Below are 5,636 nucleotides of genomic sequence, written 5' to 3' on the forward strand. Positions count from 1 at the left end.
ATCCAAAATGGACGTATTTGGATAACCAAACTTCACGTGATTGAAATTCCCCAAACCTCAGTATTGTTATGTTTTCTTAAATTTTCTTCTCTTGGGTTTACAATTGTAAACATAAACGTCGTATTTATATACACATTGCGGTACAACCTGCCAGTCACAGCCATCGGAAGTATTGATTTTATATCGCTTTGCACTTGAATAGTAAAGTTCTTCTTTAACCTCTGGTTTAATTAAAAAAAAAAACAGACAGTTTTGTCTTTCATGAAATGACCACCATTTCTTGCATTAATTATAAATAATAAAAATCAAATATGACAATTAATGTTACACTAAGACAAACATTTAAACTCTACTAATTTTATCTTTTAACAGGACAACTACAAAGTAATTTTATTCAGAACTTATTATCTACATACATGTATTAATAAATGATAAAAATAAACACCAATAGATGGCGTATTGGTTGATGATAAACGTTTCTTTGCCCTTAAACTTACTGTTCGGCCACCGACGAGTAGCATTTTTGAGGCAATTACTGTTTTAGAATTTGTAATTATATTATCACAAATAGTATAGAATAAGCAAAACATTGTAATAGTTTTTAATGTAACAAAATATTAACGAAATTGCAACCACTTTCGATTAATTGTAGATTTCTTGCCTCTGCTATAAAAGAAAGTGAGTAAAATGTAATTACATTTATAAGTAACAACATGTATTAAAATACACATTATACAACAAAATCACAAACTGCCATGTGCGAGATCGAAAGCATTCTTTATATCACTTGTAAAGTCACTACATTTACGTCAAGGAAATATCAAATATATAAGTAAATGAAAATACCAGCGGTGAACTAAAACGCAGTGTTTGTCGATGAACGTCTTTCAATGAAACGAATTAGTTTGTTTTTAAAATATGTTATCTTGAATTTTGGGTTATTTTTTTTTCTTGCATGCTAACATATACTTGAAATATAAAAAAAAAGAATATTGAGACAACAGTGTGTCTTTTCAACCAGAACGACATGTTATGATTTTGTGTGAGATTCTCTCGTACTTTGGTTGACATGACAGTTCAGAAAAAAGAAAGAAACATTACAATCAAACATGACATACACTAATAATTCACAGTAGCCTTTTTTCTTTCTTTTTTTTCTGACGCATCTTTGTTTTAAATAAGAAATTTCCACATTCACGGTAGCATGAGATTCACTTCTGAGCCTTTCAGCGAGACGGGGCTTAACGATGAGGTGTGTGTCTCCTCGGCATATTTCTTATTTTGTGTTAATAATCAAATAACGTGCCAACACAGACCACATTACATCCTGTAAGAAAACAAAAAGTTTTGATGAGAAGAACCATGACACGGTTCTCATAATCATCTTCACAACCATAACAACAACTTACTGAATGATAAAGATAAAATTTCTCGCCGAGAACCACTTATTGAAAGGACACTGAGGAAACTACAAACTATTAGGACGGAGTTTGAGCACTCGCAATCGTTGGAATATTAATTTTAGTTCTAAGGAAACATTACTAATACAAACCAAAATAACTGTCATTGTGAATTGTACTTCTATTTCTAAACTAGCTGATGAAATACAAACTCGTTTGTAACATAGGATAGGAAATTGTGCTTTTTTTCTTTACATATTAAGCATTAAAAGTGCAATATAAATACATAAAGGGGCCAATACTGAAAAGAAAGATATACCATTTTCAAGAATTCTATCAATATTAAATTAGATGGGAGGTGGTCCAACCTCCCTCATGATCTTCTCTATGTCATCCAGTATCACTGTGTCAAGTTGTGATGAATTGGTAGTTTTTCCGAAATTATATATGAAATTAGACGGTGAGGGGGTCCAATCCCCCCCCACACACACACGTCATCCTGTATCCCTATGTCAAGTTTGATGCTGATTGTTCAAGAAACGTATAAGGAACAGGCTATGTTAAAATGTGTTTGATATGTCCACATTCACCCACACATCAGAACTAGGTTATGTTGAAATGTGTATGTCCACATTCACCCACATATCAAAACTAGGTTGTGTTGAAATGTGTTTGATATGTCCACATTCACCCACACATCAGAACTAGGTTATGTTGAAATTTACATGTCTACATTCACCCACATATCAAAACTAGGTTGTGTTGAAATGTGTTTGATATGTCCACATTCATCCACACATCAGAACTAGGTTGTGTTGAAATGTGTATGTCCACATTCGCCCACACATCAGAAATAAGTTATCTTGAAATGTATATGTCCACATTCACCCACACATCAGAACTAGGTTGTGTTGAAATGTATATGTCCACATTCAGCCACATATCAGAAATAAGTTATCTTGAAATGTATATGTCCACATTCGTCCACACATCAGAACTAGGTTATGTTGAAATGTGTATGTCCACATTCACCCACATATCAAAACTAGGTTGTGTTGAAATGTGTTAAATATGTCCACATTCGCCCACACATCAGAACTAGGTTATGTTGAAATGTGTTTAATATGAGCTACCTCGTATGATTGTATAGGGGTTTCAAGAGATGATTACGCTGTGCTCACCAGCGTAGTAAGCTTGCATTTTGGTAAACAGGATGGTTATTAATACAGTTCATCCGTCACTGTCATAGGATAATGACTTTCTGCGGTGGGGTGGAGTTGAGGCTACAGCTTGTAATTTTCTGCATAAAACATATAGAAAGACAAAAGCTTGAAAGATCAGTGACCTCTTGACCACCAAAAGCTTGCCTAAAGATATGCATCGTGCTTTTAATGGCCACCAGAGGACTTGGGAGTAGTTTAAGCCTAGTAATTATCAAGTCGGTCAAAAAAAAAAAAGAAAAGTCATCCTTAGCACGATGAGGCTTCTATAACGAAAAAATGATGAATGGATAACAGAAAATGTGAAGTTAACATAGTTACTTCGGTTTTCCGTTATATATACACACACATATCTATTCTGTTTGAAGTCTATAATGAAGAAAAATTAATTTAAGAGATGCATGTTGACGCCATACAAAATAGGTGAAAAAGAAAAATATCCAAGTTACTTAGATAGCCCTAGAGGCATTCGGTGCTTTGTATAGATACATTCCCGTCATTTACTAAGGCTTTAGATACAAACAGATACAGCTACACAAGCCAGGTAACGAAACAATAATTAAAAACGCTGTAAAAACTAAGACTGAATGCTTGAATTTCTCGTTATAGCGATCTTTTAATATTTTGTTATGCTGTTATATTATGGCAGGGAACAGACTCAGTAAGCTATTTTACATAATCCGAGGCAAATTACATGAAAATTGCCTTCTTTTTTAATGATTGAGAACGGATAACACAAATGTTTAAGACTAGACTAATAAATATGTATTGTTTGTAATGTTGCAAGCGTTTATTTTAGTTGATAAATGTGTTTTTTATAAATATTCATAAAATGTTTGTTTCTCTAAATATCTCAATCAAACAAAATATACATATTGCTAAAACATAGTTGAGTCATAGATAAACTTTTTGTAGTGTACGTTCTAAACTGTATCTGTATGTTAATTATAGTTATTAAAAGAGAAACGTAAAGTGTAAAAGAGATATATATCTAGGCCTACATATCATTTGCCAACTTTCAAAAGTACAGTAAAAGCAGTAACAAGCATATGATAACGTTTCTTGAAGAATCTCTTCCTCCATTGTGACAAAGACCCCGTGACATAGTTATGAACAGTGGCATTTTCTACACAATTATTACTCTGCGAAATAGGTTAGATAATAGACATCTGATCGGATCTAAACATGTGGAGGAAACTAGTTAGAACTAAAGAGAGTGGACAAATGAACTAGTTAGGCGGAGATTAAATGAACAAAACAGAAATGGTAAGTTTCTTGTAAAACCTACAAATTTGGATGCATAGTTTTTGCAATAAACATCAGGTAAATTGTAGTTAAGGCTTTTCTAGATAGAGATTGATAATGTTTTTATGGCATGCAGAAAGATGACAGAAAAGTGTTGATTTAGTTAGAGAGAAAGAGAAATAATTTATTCTTATTCAAAACTAGAAAAGAATGAGAATGTAAAATGCACCAAATTGACCTATGTTTGCTTATACTTGTTTATTTTATGTGGTTTTGTTCATATACTTTAAGCTTATTTAGAATTAGCAAAATATATTTCGAAGCCCATACAGTTTGGGAATGTAAATTAGTTGTACTTATTAGCGTTACCTTTTTAATCGGCTGCATCTTCCTGGAGTTTTATGATGAACAACATTTTGAGGCCAGACACGTAACTCTGCCAAAAACATACTGTTACGACAGCGGAAATCACGCAACTCTAGGAGCATGCGCGCTGGAGTTTCTCGAAGGATCATGAATTTTCTTGGCAACTCTAGTTTGTTCCAGCGCCCTCTTTTTTTAGTATATAAGCCCGGCAAATAAAGCCAGCGAAAAAAAGATAGAATTGCATAGATAGATATAGAGATAGATAATTGAGTCAAGCGAACAGTAGGCACCGTAAATAAAGTGTGTGAATCGCTGTGAATTATAGCGTGTGTTTATAAGAGTAGTTTAGTTAAAGTGACTGTGGAAATTCTGTGTATTGCAAAGCTGTATCGAGAAAGAACAAACTAGTTTTATTTAAGAAAGGACTTGTATCGTTGAAGTTCCTCGGAAAGAATTTATGCCGGAAATTAAAAACGAACAGAGACGTAACAATACGTTAAACGAGCTACACTTATTTGAATAAAACGTATACTAGGTTGGCTGCTTAATAATAGCATAAAGAATATTAATGTTTTACAAACTTGGTAATAAAATTCATGAAGAAACGGGTAGTCTTATTTAGAATTATAAAGGGAAAGCTATTTCAGTTAGATTTAATAATGGTTTAACTTTATGTCAGGTATAATAGAAATTTCTCTCATTAATTAGTGTTTGATCATTAATTAAAAGTAAAAACATCTATTTTTTTTATTTTATGAGATTCTTCAGCTAATTAATGACTGTATCGCATGCTGCTTAACTTTCCTGAACAAATGTGTTTCGAAAAACCTAACATAAGTATAGGTTCGAACAACGTAATTTATGTCTGTATTTAAATTGAATAATATTTATAATCTTATTTATTAAGACCTTAAATTAAAACCATGTTCCAAATATATTTATCTAAGTATATATTAAAAATAAATTTAGTTTATTTTCAAACTAACTTAACTTCAGAACATTTTGCGTTTCTCCAAAAGTTGGCAATATAGTTTAAATTCACGCTAAAAGAACAATACCAACTCTATATGGACACTATTTTCGATCTTTCACATGTCCTTTTCAGTTCAATATTTCTTAGTTTCCATATAAATTTGATACTGTTCCATTAGTGTGGATTTAAACATTACTGCCCACTTGAATTTATTTTCAATTTTACTAATTGTCACTCAGAGATATTTAAACTATATTCCCAAAGCTTTATACTAAGTCTACATCCAGTGGCTTCATGCTCTGCTGTTCTATAGGCCATCAACAGTGGAGGGAGTAAGACATCCAAGTCATCTTGGCGGCTATTACAAAACTTTGCCAATTCCTGTCCCAGTGTCCAATTGTACTTTTCTACTATCCCATCAGTCTGTGAGTG

General features: G+C 32.6%; 1 long non-coding RNA gene across 1 annotated transcript in view; it reads right to left on the reverse strand.

Annotated features, from left to right (window-relative positions):
• Positions 1-668: 668 nt before the first annotated feature.
• The window catches only part of LOC111085866, a 17,675-nt gene continuing 12,707 nt past the window's right edge, over positions 669-5,636 (reverse strand). Inside the window, exon 3 of the long non-coding RNA XR_002610640.1 lies at positions 669-1,327. This is a non-coding gene — a long non-coding RNA (uncharacterized LOC111085866). The remainder of the gene's footprint in view (positions 1,328-5,636) is intronic.

The sequence above is a fragment of the Limulus polyphemus genome, unplaced genomic scaffold (assembly GCF_000517525.1).
Source record: "Limulus polyphemus unplaced genomic scaffold, Limulus_polyphemus-2.1.2 Scaffold670, whole genome shotgun sequence".
NCBI classification, from domain to species: Eukaryota; Metazoa; Arthropoda; class Merostomata; order Xiphosura; family Limulidae; genus Limulus; species Limulus polyphemus.